Source organism: Hyperolius riggenbachi, chromosome 2 (genome assembly GCF_040937935.1).
Source record: "Hyperolius riggenbachi isolate aHypRig1 chromosome 2, aHypRig1.pri, whole genome shotgun sequence".
NCBI lineage: Eukaryota > Metazoa > Chordata > Amphibia > Anura > Hyperoliidae > Hyperolius > Hyperolius riggenbachi.
The window spans coordinates 346884248-346903534 of record NC_090647.1 but is presented as its reverse complement, the minus strand read 5'-3'; the positions used below and the strand labels follow the sequence as shown (position 1 = coordinate 346903534).

General features: G+C 48.4%; 1 long non-coding RNA gene across 1 annotated transcript in view; it reads left to right on the top strand.

Moving 5' to 3' along the window:
• Window positions 1–17388, top strand: part of LOC137546748 (uncharacterized) — a 117967-nt gene extending 100579 nt beyond the window's left edge. The window contains exon 3 of the long non-coding RNA XR_011026345.1: window positions 17306–17388. This is a non-coding gene — a long non-coding RNA (uncharacterized lncRNA). The remainder of the gene's footprint in view (window positions 1–17305) is intronic.
• Window positions 17389–19287: the final 1899 nt, after the last annotated feature.

Sequence of the window (19287 nt, the reverse complement as noted above, 5' to 3'; positions counted from 1 at the left end):
GTGCTCTCAGTATTGCCAGACATGGGTGCTCCCAGTATAGCCAGGCATAGGAGCTCCCAGTATAGCCAGGCATAGCAGCTCCCAGTAAAGCCAGGCATAGGTGCTCCCAGTATTGCCAGGCATGGGTGCTGCCAGTATAGCCAGGTGTAGGTGCTCCCAGTATAGCCAGGCATAGGAGCTCCCAGTATAGCCAGGCATAGAGGCTCCCAGTATAGCCAGGCATAGGTGCTTCCAGTATAGCCAGGCATAGGTGCTCCCAGTATAGCCAGGCATAGGTGCTGCCAGTATAGCCAGGCATGGGTGCTGCCAGTATAGTCAGGCATAGGTGCTCCTAGTATAGCCAGACATAGGTGCTGCCAGTATAGCCAAGCATGGGTGCTTTCAGTATAGCCAGGCATAGGTGCCCCTAGTATTACCAGGCATGGGTTCTCCCAGTATAGCCAGGCATGGGTGCTCCCAGTATAGCCAGGCATAGGAGCTCCCAGTATAGCCAGGCATAGGAGCTCCTAGTGTAGCCAGGCATAGGTGCCCCCAGTATAAACCAGGCATGGGTTCTCCTAGTATAGCCAGGCATGGGTGCTCTCAGTATAGCCAGGCATAGGTGCTGCCAGTATAGCCAGGTGTAGGTGCTGCCAGTATAGCCAGGCATGGGTGCTCCCAGTATAGCCAAGCATGGGTGCTCCCAGTATAGCCAGGCATGGGTGCTCTTAGTATAGTCAGGCATAGGTGCTTCCAGTATAGCCAGGGATAGGTGCTTCCAGTATAGCCAGGCATAGGTGCTCCCAGTATAGCCAGGCATAGGTGCTGCCAGTATAGCCAGGCATGGGTGCTCCCAGTATAGCCAGGCATAGATGCTCCCAGTATAGCCAGGCATAGGTGCTGCCAGTATAGCCAAGCATGGGTGCTTTCAGTATAGCCAGGCATAGGTGCCCCTAGTATTACCAGACATGGGTTCTCCCAGTATAGCCAGGCATGGGTGCTCTCAGTATTGCCAGACATGGGTGCTCCCAGTATAGCCAGGCATAGGTGCTCCCAGTATAGCCAGGCATAGCAGCTCCCAGTAAAGCCAGGCATAGGTGCTCCCAGTATTGCCAGGCATGGGTGCTGCCAGTATAGCCAGGTGTAGGTGCTCCCAGTATAGCCAGGCATAGGAGCTCCCAGTATAGCCAGGCATAGGAGCTCCCAGTATAGCCAGGCATAGGAGCTCCCAGTAAAGCCAGGTGTAGGTGCTTCCAGTATAGCCAGGCATAGGTGCTCCCAGTATAGCCAGGCATGGGTGCTGCCAGTATAGCCAGGCATGGGTGATTTCAGTATAGCCAGGCATAGGTGCTGCCAGTATAGCGAGGTATAGGTGCTCCCAGTATAGCCAGGCATGGGTGCTCCCAGTATAGCCAGGCATAGGAGCTCCCAGTATAGCCAGGCATAGGAGCTCCCAGTAAAGCCAGGCATAGGTGCTCCCAGTATTGCCAGGCATAGGTGCTGCCAGTATAGCCAGGTGTAGGTGCTGCCAGTATAGCCAGGCATGGGTGCTCCCAGTATAGCCAAGCATGGGTGCTCCCAGTATAGCCAGGCATGGGTGCTCTCAGTATAGCCAGGCATAGGTGCTTCCAGTATAGCCAGGCATAGGTGCTTCCAGTATAGCCAGGCATAGGTGCTCCCAGTATAGCCAGGCATAGGTGCTGCCAGTATAGCCAAGCATGGGTGCTCCCAGTATAGCCAGGCATAGATGCACCCAGTATAGCCAGGCATAGGTGCTGCCAGTATAGCCCAGCATGGGTGCTTTCAGTATAGCCAGGCATAGGTGCCCCTAGTATTACCAGACATGGGTTCTCCCAGTATAGCCAGGCATGGGTGCTCTCAGTATTGCCAGACATGGGTGCTCCCAGTATAGCCAAGCATAGGAGCTCCCAGTATAGCCAGGCATAGTAGCTCCCAGTAACGCCAGGCATAGGTGCTCCCAGTATTGCCAGGCATGGGTGCTGCCAGTATAGCCAGGTGTAGGTGCTCCCAGTATAGCCAGGCATAGGAGCTCCCAGTATAGCCAAGCATAGGAGCTCCCAGTATAGCCAGGCATAGGAGCTCCCAGTAAAGCCAGGTGTAGGTGCTTCCAGTATAGCCAGGCATAGGTGCTCCCAGTATAGCCAGGCATGGGTGCTGCCAGTATAGCCAGGCATGGGTGATTTCAGTATAGCCAGGCATAGGTGCTGCCAGTATAGCGAGGTATAGGTGCTCCCAGTATAGCCAGGCATGGGTGCTCCCAGTATAGCCAGGCATAGGAGCTCCCAGTATAGCCAGGCATAGGAGCTCCCAGTAAAGCCAGGCATAGGTGCTCCCAGTATTGCCAGGCATAGGTGCTGCCAGTATAGCTAGGTGTAGGTGCTGCCAGTATAGCCAGGCATGGGTGCTCCCAGTATAGCCAAGCATGGGTGCTCCCAGTATAGCCAGGCATGGGTGCTCTCAGTATAGCCAGGCATAGGTGCTTCCAGTATAGCCAGGCATAGGTGCTTCCAGTATAGCCAGGCATAGGTGCTCCCAGTATAGCCAGGCATAGGTGCTGCCAGTATAGCCAAGCATGGGTGCTCCCAGTATAGCCAGGCATAGATGCACCCAGTATAGCCAGGCATAGGTGCTGCCAGTATAGCCAAGCATGGGTGCTTTCAGTATAGCCAGGCATAGGTGCCCCTAGTATTACCAGACATGGGTTCTCCCAGTATAGCCAGGCATGGGTGCTCTCAGTATTGCCAGACATGGGTGCTCCCAGTATAGCCAAGCATAGGAGCTCCCAGTATAGCCAGGCATAGTAGCTCCCAGTAACGCCAGGCATAGGTGCTCCCAGTATTGCCAGGCATGGGTGCTGCCAGTATAGCCAGGTGTAGGTGCTCCCAGTATAGCCAGGCATAGGAGCTCCCAGTATAGCCAAGCATAGGAGCTCCCAGTATAGCCAGGCATAGGTGCTCCCAGTATTTCCAGCAGGGGCGTCTCTAGCCATTTTGTCACTCCAGGCGAGAAATCCTGTGGCACCCCCCCCCCCGTGATTGCCCCCAGTCCCATACCCCGCACCCCTCATGGTGAACACCACTCCTGTGGTGAACCCCACCCCCAAGACCCCCGAAAATCATAATGCAGCAGCGTTTCACCAGAAAATGTACTTATTGCGGCATGGGTTCACCAGAAAATAGTTGTTATGCAGCAGAGCGTTTCACCATAAAATATACTTATTGCGGCATGCACTCACACACACCACACACAGTACACACACACACACTATACACACACACAGTGTACACACACACACACACACACACTACACACACTGCACACAACATACACACTATACACAGTACACACACACACACACACACACACACACACACACACACACTAGACATGCACAGCACAGTACACGCACTATACACACACACACACACACACACACACACACACACACACACACACACACACACACACACACACACACACACACAGTACACACACTGCACACAACATACACACTATACACAGTACACACACACACACACTTTAGACACGCACAGCACAGTACACACACACACACACACACACACAGTACACACACTGCACACAACATACACACACACACAGAGAGAGCACACTATACACAGCACACAGTAGACATACACTATACACATACAGAGATAGGAGGAGTGGAGTGAGACTGAGAATAGCCTGAGATGGAGCAGTTTATCTGTATTGCAGTCCCACATTACACAGAGACTAGTTGCTGGTAATAGGACTGCTGTCCCTGCCAATCTCTTACACAAGTCAGCAAGCAGCCCTCCTGGAGTCTAGGGACTGTCAAAACTTTTCAACCTGTTTAAGACCTTATCTGCACATGCAGTCATTATAACAATGGAGAGAGACCAGACAGATTTTTTCCCACTGACCCTCCAGACGAGTTCTACATCATGCTGTGTATATTTACCAGCTAGCCTGCCCTCTAATTGCACTTTTATCAGCTAGCCTAGTATTTTACATTGCCTTACATCAACAAACCTGAATACAGCAGACACAGGACCAACCCTAAATCATTGAATGAAAGGCGGCCTGGGGGGAAGTCAATGCCTGGCTGCTACACAGTCTCTACATCCACCCAGTTAGCAGTAGCAGAGAGAGAGGGACTGAATTCTCAGGAGTTGGACTCAGGAGCTGATGATGCTGTACTCCTCGGATCCCTGACTAGGATGAGTGCCTTCTCTCACTGACTCATTCATTACTGTGGTTCTTTGAATCATTGAGCTGAAGTCCAGTCAGCCCCGCTGCTGCTGTGTAAACTGACACCTGAGTCAGCTGAGAGGCATTTCTTCTCTCACTACTCAGTGCAGAAGCGCCCTTGCCTCTTCCTGTCGCCTTAGGCGAAAATTTATAGCTGCCTAATGGCTCGGACGCCTCTGATTTCCAGGCATAGGTGCTTCCAGTATAGCCAGGCATAGGTGCTCCCAGTATAGCCAGGCATGGGTGCTCTCAGTATAGCCAGGCATAGGTGCTGCCAGTATAGCCAGGTGTAGGTGCTGCCAGTATAGCCAGGCATGGGTGCTCCCAGTATAGCCAAGCATGGGTGCTCCCAGTATAGCCAGGCATAGGTGCTTCCAGTATAGCCAAGCATAGGTGCTTCCAGTATAGCCAGGCATAGGTGCTCCCAGTATAGCCAGGCATAGGTGCTGCCAGTATAGCCAGGCATGGGTGCTCCCAGTATAGCCAGGCATAGATGCTCCCAGTATAGCCAGGCATAGGTGCTGCCAGTATAGCCAAGCATGGGTGTTTTCAGTATAGCCAGGCATAGGTGCCCCTAGTATTACCAGACATGGGTTCTCCCAGTAAAGCCAGGCATAGGAGCTCCCAGTATTGCCAGGCATAGGTGTTTCCAGTATAGCCAGGCATAGGAGCTCCCAGTATAGCCAGGCATAGGTGCTGCCAGTATAGCCAGGCATGGGTGCTGCTAGTATAGTCAGGCATAGGTGCTACTAGTATAGCCAGGCATAGGTGCTGCCAGTATAGCCAAGCATGGGTGCTTTCAGTATAGCCAGGCATAGGTGCTCCCAGTATAGCCAGGCATTGGTGCTCCCAGTAGAGCCAGGCATAGGAGCTCCCAGTATAGCCAGGCATAGGAGCTCCCAGTAAAGCCAGGCATAGGTGCTCCCAGTATTGCCAGGCATAGGTGCTGCCAGTATAGCCAGGTGTAGGTGCTGCCAGTATAGCCAGGTATGGATGCTCCCAGTATAGCCAAGCATGGGTGCTCCCAGTATAGCCAGGCATGGGTGCTCTCAGTATAGCCAGGCATAGGTGCTTCCAGTATAGCCAGGCATAGGTGCCTCCAGTATAGCCAGGCATAGGTGCTCCCAGTATAGCCAGGCATAGGTGCTGCCAGTATAGCCAGGCATTGATGCTCCCAGTATAGCAAGGCAAAGGTGCTGCCAGTATAGCCAAGCATAGGTGCTTTCAGTATAGCCAGGCATAGGTGCCCCTAGTATTACCAGACATGGATTTTCCCAGTATAGCCAGGCATGGGTGCTCTCAGTATTGCCAGACATGGGTGCTCCCAGTATAGCCAGGCATAGGAGCTCCCAGTATTGCCAGGCATAGCAGCTCCCAGTAAAGCCAGGCATAGGTGCTCCCAGTATTGCCAGGCATGGGTGCTGCCAGTATAGCCAGGTGTAGGTGCTCCCAGTATAGCCAGACATAGGAGCTCCCAGTATAGCCAGGCATAGGAGCTCCCAGTATAGTCAGGCACAGGTGCTTCCAGTATAGCCAGGCATAGGTGCTCCCAGTATAGCCAGGCATAAGTGCTGCCAGTATAGCCAGGCATGGGTGCTGCCAGTATAGTCAGGCATAGGTGCTCCTAGTAGAGCCAGGCATAGGTGCTGCCAATATAGGCAAGCATGGGTGCTTTCAGTATAGCCAGGCATAGGTGCTGCCAGTATAGCCAGGCATAGGTGCTCCCAGTATAGCCAGGCATGGGTGCTCCCAGTATAGCCAGGCATAGGTGCTCCCAGTATAGCCAGGCATAGGTGTTACCAGTATAGCCAGGGATGGGTGCTCCCAGTATAGCCAGACATAGGTGCTGCCAGTATAGCCTGGCATAGGTGCTCCCATTAAAGCCAAGCATAAGTGTTCCTATTAAAGCCAGGCATAGGTGCTCCCAGTATAGCCAGGCATAGGTGCTCCCAGTATAAGTAATAAGGCAGCAGCGGGGGAGAGTGGGCATATCGCTACAACTCACCTTCCTCGTTCCATGCTTCCTAAATCTCCTTCCTCCAAGGCGTCCCTCGCGACGTTGGTAACAGCGCCCCCCTGTGATGACATGCGGCTACGTCATATCAGGGGGCGCTGTTACCAGTGCAACAGAGGCCTGGGAGGAAGGAGATAGAGGCTGTGTGCGTGCAGGGACTGAGGAAGGTGAGTTGTAGCGCTATGCCTTCTCTCCCCTGCACAGAGAATTTAAATGTGTGCATTAAACACCAAGTGAACACCTGACACAACTGGCTGAGCAAATTTGGCCTGATTGGCTATTCATGAGGCAATGCTCATGCAAATATGCATTTGCTTTCGCATGCCAACTATTGCAGGGTCCATTGAACCAATGCCGCAAAGCGGTTTGCCCTGCGGGAATTAGTTCATGCTATACAGCACTATCCAGGAGCGCCTCGGGGAGGCTTCCCAATGCCCCCATACAACCCGGGGGACCGCGGGGTCCCAGGCGCTCTCACTGCCTGGGAACCACAGCAGCACCCCGGAGGGGGGAGGCTGGGTGGCGCAGGCGGCCCCCCCAAGCGTGGCCAGCGCCGGGGAGAGCCATCCGCACCTTTCACCTCCCAATATTTAAAAACAGGCACTTACCTTGACGTCCATTGCGTTCTGCTGCTGAGCATAGCTTGGGTGCAACACATTTGAAAAGGAAAGGAATGAAGCATGGGTCGCACCGAGCTTTGGAGCTCAGGGCTGGCTCACACACTGCACTCCAAGGGGGGTGGAGGACAGGCACTGACAGCCCACTCCAGGACTCACACTACCTGGAATGAGCCATCCGCCACCCGCCTCCAAGGGAAAGAAATTCACAAATCGCTGCACAGAGAATTTAAATGTGTGCATTAAACACCAAGTGAACACCTGACACAACTGGCTGAGCAAATTTGGCCTGATTGGCTATTCATGAGGCAATGCTCATGCAAATATGCATTTGCTTTCGCATGCCAACTAATGCAGGGTCCATTGAACCAATGCCGCAAAGCGGTTTGCCCTGCGGGAATTAGTTCATGCTATACAGCACTATCCAGGAGCGCCTCGGGGAGGCTTCCCAATGCCCCCATACAACCGGGGGACCGCGGGGTCCCAGGCGCTCTCACTGCCTGGGAACCACAGCAGCACCCCGGAGGGGGGAGGCTGGGTGGCGCAGGCGGCCCCCCCAAGCGTGGCCAGCGCCGGGGAGAGCCATCCGCACCTTTCACCTCCCAATATTTAAAAACAGGCACTTACCTCTGCTCAGCAGCAGAATGCAATGGACGTCAAGGTAAGTGCCTGTTTTTAAATATTGGGAGGTGAAAGGTGCGGAGGTGAGAGGTGAAAGGTGCGGATGGCTCTCCCCGGCGCTGGCCACGCTTGGGGGGGCCGCCTGCGCCACCCAGCCTCCCCCCTCCGGGGTGCTGCTGTGGTTCCCAGGCAGTGAGAGCGCCTGGGACCCCGCGGTCCCCCGGTTGTATGGGGGCATTGGGAAGCCTCCCCGAGGCGCTCCTGGATAGTGCTGTATAGCATGAACTAATTCCCGCAGGGCAAACCGCTTTGCGGCATTGGTTCAATGGACCCTGCATTAGTTGGCATGCGAAAGCAAATGCATATTTGCATGAGCATTGCCTCATGAATAGCCAATCAGGCCAAATTTGCTCAGCCAGTTGTGTCAGGTGTTCACTTGGTGTTTAATGCACACATTTAAATTCTCTGTGCAGCGGCTTCTCTCCCCTGCCACTGCGCCCCCCAACTGCCCCTCCGCCCGATGCTCAGGGCAGTCGTACTGTCCACACAGGCTTGGAAATGGGCCTGCTCAGTTGGCAAATCCTAATACCTTGCTCCAGGAAATGCATTTCCCCTGCTTCAGGGTCTAATGGCCCCATGGTTTACTCTAAGCATGATGATCTTAAAGTGATATTGAATTTTGAAAACTAAGATTTCAGTAACTACTCATAATTACAAAAAAGAATATTTGAAAGCAATCTCAAAAATTATCTGTATGTAAAACATTTGCTTTCATTGCAGAGAGCAGTACAAGATAGCTTATATCTCTCTCACCGGTAAGGGCAGAAGACACTCTCTGCCTCTGTTTTGATTCTGCTCCCTCCTCCCTCCCCTGCTGAACATACACATTGCCCTGGGAACAGCTGAGTCACTTCAGCAAAAAAGGAGGAGGGCAGGGTGATGCCACATGCCTCAGAGAGCTTCAGACAGCAATGATTACATTTGCCATTAGCCAGAGATAAGTTATCTTATTCTGCTCTCTGCAGTGAAAGTATACGTTTTTATACACAGAGCATGTGTGGGAATGCTTTCAAATGTTCTTTTATGTAACTAAGAGTAGTTACTGGAATTTTAGTTTTGAGAGCATAATTCCATTTTCAGCTTGTGTGCATAAACCCAACACTTGGAGCTCATGACAAACAGTTCTTGTTCCAATGGTGCTTATATTATTCTTATGCTGACATTGGTTAAAGAGGCAGTTTGGCATTTGAAACATGCTTCAGCACTCAGGTGTTCCATTTTATGAGCCTGTGTGGCCTAGTGTATTGATGTTAAAGGACAGCGGAAGTGAAAAGAATATGGAGGCTGCCATATTTATTATCTTTCTAAGCAATATCAGTTGCCTGGCAGCCTTGTTGGTCTGTTTGGCTGCAGTAGTGTCTGAATTACACCAGAAACAAGCATGCAGCTAATCTTGTTCGATTTGACAAAAACGTCAGAAACGCCTGATCTGCTGCAAGCTTGTTCAGGGTCTATGGCTAAAAGTATTAGAGACAGAGGATCAGCAGGATAGCCAGGCAACTGGTATTGCTTAAAGGAGAACTGTAGAGAGAGGTGTATGGATGCTGCCATATTTATTTCCATTTAAGCTATACCAGTTACCTGGCTATCCTGCTGATCCTGCATTTAATACTTTCAGCCATAGACCCTGAACAAGCATACAGCAGATCAGGCTTTTCTGACAATTTTTACAGATACGACAAGATTAGCTGCATGCTTGTTTCTGGTGTGATTCAGCCACTACTTCAGCCAAATAGATCAGCAGGGCTGCCAGGCAACTGGTATTGCTTAAAATGAAATAAATATGGCAGCCTCCATATACCACTTAGTTGCCCTTTAAACAATGACAAAACTGTCAAAGTGAACTGGGCCTTAACTAACAGTGACAACATTGTTTTCTTTGCAATGTACTTTTATGCAGTACTTTTCGCAAGCTTGCACTTTACATTGAAACACAAACAGTATGCTAAGATCAAATGTTCGTACTTTTTTCAATACTCTATTGGCTATGCTGGTCTTATTTTACTAATGGTGGAATTTATATGTGTTAATATAATGATAATTCTTAATCTAAGGATGAGTACTTGGATTCCCAGGGCACCGGTAATTGTGAGGTGACTGCCTCATGGAGGAATGCAAGGTGCAGGATGTTGCCCACAGAATTGGGCTTGATTTTGTTGGGCAGCACATAGGGCTGGTTCACACATGCTTTACAATCATACCCTTTTCAGGAGTGTACAGAGCTAGATAAACGGAAAGTAAATGTATACAATGTTTTGAAATGGAACTAGGAAAGCCTAAGCGCTTTGAGTCCTATGAGAGAAAAGCGCTATAGAAATGTTATTGTATTGTATACTGTATTATATTTGTTCCATTTTATCTATTCCATTTAGTGGCACGGAAAGTGCTAAACTGCACCATTTCTCCGGACCTGAAGCTAAATGTACTGGATACCATATGCTAACGGACACAGTGGCAGTCAATAGAATCAGAATCAGAAACATTTATTTCGCCAAGCATGACAGTATCATGCTTGGAATTGGGTTTGGCACATACAGGGCTCAGCATCTACAGAAACATGAAAAGTAGTGACAAGAACATGAAAAGTAGTGACAAAAAAACAAGAGACATTACATGATAAAAGTAGTGCAATATACAGAGAGGTACATGTTAAAGCAATAGCAAGATACTACAGATATTGGTGGCAAGCTATGAGGGCCGAGCCCGTGAGGGCAGCCAGTGCATAAGTTCCAAGCACAGAGTGGCAGAACATAAGTTGCCTATGACAGTGCCAATGACAGTGCATAAGTACCAGGCACGGAACGGCAGAATGCCTATGACAGGACCCAGTTTGAGAACCTAAGAAGGATGGAGTGGAGGTGGAACGTGAGTGGAGTTCAAGAGATTGACTGCAGAGGGGAAAAAGGAGTTCCTGTGCCTCGTGGTCCTGGTGGGGATGACCCGGAATCTACGCCCAGAACGCAGGCGACTGAAGTAGCAATGGCCAGAATGAGAGGGGTCCATGGCTATCTTCAGCTCCCTAGTGCGTAGTTTCGAGTTGTAGAGAAGGTCAATAGGAAGGGACAGTAACCATTCACACCATACATTTTATTTATTCAACTACTATCCATTTTCACAGGAAGTTCTTTGCAGCACACAGCACTGCAAGAGGAGAATCAGCTGTCTTCTGTCCTGCTCTGTCAGTTTTGTTCCTGTCCATTAAAACTAAAATAAAACTGAGGCAAAACGGATGAAATGTACTGGACAGTATAGGACAGGACTGGAACTGAACTGTACACATTTTTATCCAGAGTATGTGTGAACCCAGTGTCACAAGCCCCCTAGTGGCCGGACCGCACAATGCCTTTCAATCGGTTTCAGCACACAGACCATGCAATCTGTGGTCGCAATCGGTGCGCAGAAACCACTGGGATTTTGGCAGCAGACCGACTAGAAGGGAGCTTGTGAGTTACAGTAATACAACTTACACACTATTTCAGGGTATAACTGCCACCACCTCTGTTCTAATGGGACAGAGGAACCCACTGACTAGCTGATTCTAGACCTGCAAATAAAACGGTTAAACATACACTATTTTATCTAGCTATCAACAATGGTAGCAACTTTTTAGAAGTCAGGGTTCAGTTTGTGCGGCTGAATAGCAGGGTAGCTGAACAAATAAATGACTTTTTAGAAGTCTTTGTTATAAATGCAATATAAATAATTAATATATACAGAAAATCATTAAAATCAACAATTATAGAAACATTAGTAGCGCAGTATAAAAAATGAAAGGGAAGAAAATACGGATACTTAAGTTCATGTGGAAGTATGTCCTTTCTGGGAAATATGAGCACATGTCAAGTCCTTTGTTTCAGTTCAGGCAAATGGCCTCCAGCCACGTGGTCCTCTGGCTGGCTTGATCAGGTGATGGTACACAGGGGAGGACTGCCCCTCTTTGTATGCATCCTGGTTTTATGAAAGCTAGTTTTGGGGTGGGACCAAGCTCGCCCCTCTGGTTGACAAACCAATCACAGTTCAAGTCCATGGATAAAGATTTAGGTTTAAACTGGTTTAAAGCTGTAATTCAAAACCGATAAATGCCACATTTGCGCTGATAACAGATTAATACATAGTGGATTCGGGGAATCATACAGAGACCATGAATCCTGAGTCTAGCCCAAGTGGTTGCACCAAAATTAATAACTCAGCTTAGGAATGGGCTACAAACTCCCACGATCTCTTAAAACGTGCGCAATTTCAACTGCGCCTAAATGTGTTATTTTAGTAGAGATAGTTAGTGGCATTCAGTGGCATTCTGCTACAATCTTACTTGGCTATATTTTCACTTTTGGCTGTCCATATGACAATGTCCTGCTGTGTTGCTGCCGTTCTGTCTATGGGACTGCAGTTTTTGAATAGGCCCCCTGCTGTGGCTTTTCCTGACTATTGCTGTGTATGCTGTCTTCACAGGTAACTGTGATGAGGTTAATTACCTGGTCAGAATTGTGACTGGTACGTGTAAACTGTCTTCTTTTGATCAAGTTAATTTAAACCAACATGTCTTCACTGGTCAGCAAACATACTTCAGGAAAAGAAAAAATGTCATTCTGATCGCTGCAATGACTGCGCAAATCTAACCGGGAAGCGATCAGAAAATTGACTGCGCGAATCTTCCCGATTCGCCTGCGTTTCTCACGGCTGTTCTGTGACACCCAGCTCAAAGGTGCCCATTAACTGTATTAGTGAATGATTGTATTTTTGATGTGATTATTCAGATCTTATTCCATGGCAGCAGAGAAGCTGGTGGGCATATTTGATCCTGAACAATCACAATGACAGCAGAGCTTCCATGTCTTGGTCAGAAGGCAATTTCATTGGCTCTTGACCCCATGATTACTGTGAGCTAAACAGCAAATAAATATTTAGAGTGACCCAGATCTAGAGGATCGTTCAGACAGGTTGAGAGTGGTGTTCTTTTTTTGTATTTTTTTTATATTCAGAGACACAGGCCAGATACGCAAAGATCAGTTCATGTGTTATTCATTTTCTATTTTATTCCAAAGGTACAAAAGTATTGGCTGCAAACATGGCCGGATTTCTGGCAAGGCCACATAGGCCATGGCCTAGGGCACCAGATAAACAAGGGGCGGCCTGCAGACAGTGGGCATTATTTGCAAGTGTCCAAACAAATGAAAGTGGTCAGGATAACTGCACTATTAGTACCAGCTGGCATCTGCCTGTGCTGTGTTACAGGCAGCTGCAGTCCGTTAACCAAACGTTTGTGAACAGTGTGTGACTAGCAAAAAGCCAGACCTTGTCCAATGACATAGCAGCAGCTGCAGGCAGTTACAGAAGGCCGGTTCTCACGTACTTGGTGTGGGGGATGAAAGGACCAGGGGCAGCACCAGCAAATAGTACAGAATACAGAAGGCAGCATCTCACAGTACCCATTTCTTAATTATTAATTGGCCAGCGCTGTTACCCTGGAGACAGCAGTGGGTACAGGACTCACTTTTACGTGTTGCTGACCCCACCCAATGTCCAATTGTGAGCCACTTTTGACTATGTGTGTGTGGTGGAAGGCTCCCAGCACGCCCATCACCTGTAGATCTCTTGATTGACCAGTTCGCCCGTGTGACGTGATTGATTCACTTCACGTTGCCATGGAGACCTCGGCACTAGCCACAATAGTGGATACCATCGGCCTAAAAAGTTTGGGTGAGTGTGGAGAGAGGTGGTAGGATACGGTTTCGGTTGGCGCGGCTGGTAATAGTCGGCCTTGGGCGGTAAGAAGTACAAATCCGGCCCTGGCTGCAAACCATGACAATACAGTATACACTTGTACAAATCCCACCCCAAACATCCCCTCCAATCCATCAGTGACAGCTTCCCGAAAAAATATATGTCCTCATGGTACTTTGAGTCTTCTTAGTTTTTCCTGTAAGGCCATCATAGCATACCAAGATGTATATTTAAAGTGATCCATCAATTTATGGACTTAGGATTGTGAGAAAGTATGAAGAATAAACTGTTTCCATGTAGTAAACAACATCGTTGTCTATTTTCTTTATGTTGTAATGCCTCTAGCTTGTCCAGGTTAAAGATATGAATGAGTTCCTCTCAGAGATCCCAGATGGTTATCATAGATCCATTTAGGCTTGGTTCACATTTGCTTCAAATAGCTAACCGGAAGCGGAATGGAAACTGTACAAACGGAATGGATGTGAACGGATCCAATGTTAACCAATGGAACTGTTCAAATCCGTCCGCTCAAACGGATCTGTTCCGCTGGACGGAACACAACTTTGCTGCAGCACCTATTTTTCCGGACCGCTGAGCCCAGCGGACCGAAAACGGAAGATGAAGCCCTGCATTGGGGGCAATGGGAGAACAGAACGTTTCTTCACTAGTGAAGAAACGGACCGTTCTGAGGGCTAATCCACTGGGGGTGGGAGTCTGAGGGAGACGTGGGGACGCTCCACTGGGTGTGGGGGTCTGGGGGGATGTGGGGACGCTCCATTGGGGGTGTTGGTCTGGGGGGATGCTCCACTAGGGGTGGGAGTCTGCGGGGACACAAGTGAGAGTGGGCGGGTGAGGGAGGATTTCTTACCAGGCTTCCGCCTCTTCCCCTATTGTCCCACGTCGCGTCATCTGAGACTATCAAACGTCTTCCTTCTGGGTTGAAGGACGAAGTGTGGTAGTCATGTGATGCCACATGAGACGCACGGAGGAAGACAGAAGCCTGGTAAGTTAACCCTCCCACACCCACCTGCTCAGGTGCACAGATCAAAGTGAAAGCGGAACTGATCGACCGGTGATCAGATCCGTTTTCATGGATCCTTTAGCCAGTGTGAATGAAGCATTTCGGATCCGGTGAAGCGAAAACCGCATGTGCATTACCGGATCCATTTGGCTTTAAAATGCAATGTGAACCAAGCCTTAATGTAGGTGACCTTTTTTAGCAGCAATCACAATCAGATACATTAGCCTAGTGGTATCTTTCAGATTAAGATTCAGCTTAATTTCTGTGGTACCTTCATCCCCTTTATAATGAAATGGAAACAGTTGTGGCAAAAGCTCTAAATCAAGGTCACACACTTTCATAACATATTTCTGAACTTTACCCCAAAACAGGGATATAGGGGCACAAGATCATAGACAATGATACATATCTGCAGTTTGTTCCCTGCACTTGGGGCAGTATGGCTGGTAAGGTGCAGGAGGATTGCTGTACATAATATTATAAGCATACTTCACTTTATTAATCATTTTAAAATGAGACTCCCCCCCCCCATACCTCACTTACCATCAGTTTACAGAACAGCAAACTCCCCTCAACAACTTTACTCCCTGTATTCGCATCAGAGATAGAAGCACTCCATATTTTTTGACAGTTGACACACCTCTGCAGTACCTCCCAAAGAACGCTTTTCAAGGAGTTTTTGAATGTCCGCTAATGATAATTTATAGACCATGGGTGAGAAATAAATACTGAAGTTGTTGATGAACCAGACTTTGGACAGGTCCCGGAACCGAGAAGATGCAAATGAACGCAATTGTGCAAAGAAGAGAAGGTGGGACTGAGGAAGCCTGAACGTCCTCCGGAGTCCGGCAAAGGTGTACCACCTATTTTCCTCCAAACACAGGAGGTTGCCCAGTTTGGTAATACCTTTACCCTCCCAGTCGCTAAACCCTCTATGTGCCATACTAGCATGGAATCCTGGATGACCTCACAATGGCATGTACTTAGAGATATGCATTGTAAGCAAAAACTGCTTTCTCAGCTCCCTCCATGTAGCCCCAAGTGTCTTGGATACGTCTGCTAGTCTTCAATTTTGTAGGGAGATTTTTTTTATAAGGTGTGTGGAGGACAGCTGTCAATGTCCAAGGTTCAGCATAGGCCTCTTCCAACCGATAATTAGAGAAGATACTTGTCTGAATGACCCAGTCTCTCACATGTCTAAAGAGATCTGGTAATCCTAATCCCCCACACGTTTTAGGGCATTTCAATTTGTAAAGACTTGGCTTCCTTCCTTTCCATAAAAAAGTGTAAACATAGATTCCAATCATTTAATATCAGAATACTTACAGTACACTAGCAATGGGATCATTTGTAGTGGATAGAGTAATTTCACAAAACATACTTATTTTATGACTGTAGCCCTACCCATTAAATTTATGGGGAGATTTTCCCATTGGAGTAATTTATTTTGTATATCCTGTAATAGGGGTTTGTAATTCTGGGAATATAGGGAGGAAGGTGTTCTTTTTTTGTGGATGCCTAAGGGCTGGTTCACACGGACGCTTTTGCTGCGTTTTGGATGCAATGATTTTGGGGATCTACCATCTTCCCATTCAAGTGAATGGGAGCATTTAGAGCTGGCTTTTGCAGGCTTTCATGAAAGCCTAGCGGTTGATCCTGGTGTCTCCTCTTGAAAGCAACATGCAGCTTTTAGAGGCAGTAAACCCCAGGAAATCAGTGTAGGGACCCAAACCGCTAGCCTTGAAAGCTTCCCAAAAGCTTTCAAAAGCTAGCTGTTTGAATGCGGCACCGAGCAAAAGCATGGCAGACGTCCGTGTGAACCAGCCCTAAGTATCTAACTGTCGTACTTAGCTTGACCGGGAGTGTTGCTAGACCAGGCTGTCTCTGCCCTGCTGTCATCAGACATATCAGTTCACTCCTGCTTTGATTTATTTTAAAACACTATATGGGCCCAAATCATTGAAAAGATTAAATATTTCTGGAACTTGAGAGACTGTGTCCCTCAGAAAGAGCACAACATCATCTGCAAAGGCTGTCTGTAACACCCAGATCAGTTCACTTTAATGGAAAAAAATTCACCATCAACACCTAGTTGGGGAGCTGATGACTTTTTACTTTCAGATGCATGCTAGGATTAACAGGGATTATACTTAATGACATTTATCTCATAAATTACAGACAGGAATTTCTTACAGACCAGAAATGCACATATAAATGCATTCAGTATAGTCATACACACACTGTTCTATTATGTTCGTTTTTAAAACAATTCCAGGGGCAGCTGGAAACATGATCATAGTCAATTGACAGCACAAACTAGGTCTGCAAGTTCTCAGTTATTTTTCTGTAAAGAAGAAAGTAAACGATTAGAGAGAGCAATCTGTATCTGGGCTCTGAAATAACAACCATTATCTTTTGCATTCAGGCAAAAAAATCCCAGGCCAGCAGAGAGCAGATAAAGAATTCACTTTCACATACAAGAAATATGGTGGTGCACACTTTCACAAAAGTCAAGTGTATACCTTGGCCTATCTTATTGTAGGTGCATCCTGCTGAACCTTCCCCCAGTGGTGGACATAAGCCCATGGAGGCTATACAAGGGCCCTGTAACCTCAGGGGTCCATAAAGGTCCACAATCTCCCCCAGCCCGTTTCTTCTCAAATTTCCCCGCATGAGGGAGTAGCAGGGAGAGCAAGAACAAGCCAGGTGGAAGAAGCAAGAGTCAGAAACAGCACCTTACACATAGAAGGTATGTTGCTGCTGTTGTGTAACAAGCAGCCAGGGAGGTGGAGCAGAGCAGAGGAGCCAGAGAGAAACAGTGGAGTCAGCCAGTAAACTAGAGGTACACGGGAGCTGATGAGAACTATAGGTCTACTATGGGAGACCCCTGCTATGTAATAATGTTATTGGGGCCACTTGCTACTTACTTTTTCTTATTAGGGAGAAAAAAAGCAGATAAGGCACTGGTTGCAATAATCCACAATTGTTTTATTCCAGCAGGTACAGGTTATACATAAGGAATTAAAAAGGTCCGCCTAACAGCCGTTTCGCAGATTTCCCTGCTTCTTCAGAGGCACGAAGATAAGGTATAGTACAAGGCTCCCCAAATATATAGTGTATTCATAAAGTCTTACCTCCCCAAATGCATCCATAGCGCTAATGGGAACTTAAGCACCCGCCGCAGCCGCTCGGGTCCATCCCCTTCCAGGAACGCCCCTCAGTTCTTACTCAGCCAGTCAGGCGGCAGGAACAGGGCCGGCCCGCTCATGAGGCGGGGTGAAACTTTTGCCTCAGGCGGCAAAGTTCTAGGGGCGGCATCCGCCCGTCCGTGGGTGCGGGGGTGCCGGCCGCTGAGCTGGAGGGGTAGCTGGCAGGACTGGGGTATTGGGTCTAGCGGTGGGGAGGGGGGTCGGACCCCCCCCTCCCTCGCCTGGGTCCCCCGATCTGCGCTCCCCTCCAGCTTTAAATGTAGCGTAAGCAGCCGACAGACAGTAAGAGGCACGGGCGGGGGATCACTCACCTTCCTCGTTCCAACGTGCGCTCCACTGACATCACTTCCTGCAACGCCGCCCACTGTATTGTACCCCCCTCCCCACCGCTAGGCCCAATACCCCCGTCCTGGCAGCTACCCCTCCAGCTAGGCGGCCCCCCACGGGGGGTGGGGGGCGGCGGCCGGCGGCAATTTTTTCAAAACTTGCCTCAGGCGGCAAAAAGTCTAGGGCCGGCCCTGGGCAGGAATACTAGCCAATCAGCGCTCACCAAATGCCGGGTGTTGACGGCCAATAGGCGCACATCAGGAAGGCAAGTCAGAGGGGACAAACAGTAGAGGTTGCCATTGCAATACCCACGCCGAGCGCATTTCCAAGCAACGCGGTTTCAGATCCTTTCTATGAAAACATTGCTCTGACAATTCTGATTACCACAGGGTAAAACTATTCCCACTCATTATGTCACACCATACATTTCCCCTTTAGTGAACTTTTTTCACAAAAAGTCATATTCAAATAAACATGGTTGAACATGCAAAAGGACCTACAAGGGAACGCCCATTTTGGTACGCCACCCTACTCTGCTAAATGACAGGTAATGTCCATACGCTTTCGCTTTATGCATATTTCTGCATCCAAAAGTTCCTAAAAACAAGGCATGGGATAGAGAATGGCTGATGTTCTAGGCTGTTAACCAGGTAATTACATCAGCTTACCACTCGGTTTCTGAGTTCGGTTTCTTCATGCCGCATACAGGGGAGCCTCTTTAGTACCCTAAAAAACAAGACAAAAACATAAATGAAAAACAAATTTTAAAAACAATACTGCGAAGTATTCCTAAACAGAAATAGGCAAGACAATTAGCTGGGATAGTAACACATAGAAAGCTGCAAACAGAAATACATATCACAGAATATCAAGACTAGTATTTATCAAGGAAACAGAACAGCTCATTTCTTTCATTAAGGCCCAAACCTCCACAGGCCTTTGTTCTAGAGATCCATTTTGCTTCCTCCTGTCTAAGGAGTTTTTCCCAGCCCCCCCCCCCCCCCTCTGCTTGGTAGGTTCACAATTTTTAGACCTCTAAACCATAAAGGGGAACTCACACTTCCATAATCCTCTAGAACATGTTTTATCAAACATCCTGCACCTTTTTACTACCGTGTTTCCCCGAAAATAAGACACTGTCTTATATTCATTTTTGCTTCCAAAGATGTGCTAGGGATTATTTTCAGAGGGTGTCTTATTTTTGGAGGAAACACTGGTAGTTTTCCAATACAAAATATATATACTGCATTCCATGCTGAAACACAAGCAGTATGCACAGAGCTTGTGGTTTGCAGATATTGGCTCTCACTTACAAGAAATTGATTCTGCTGATCATGTAGGTAAGAGTCTATTTCTTTCTGGCAGAGAACTCTGTCAGGCTCCCCAGAGCTATGATAGGATAAGCTGTGTGTCCTGGGAAAGGGTGCAGAGGTGAAGCTCTGC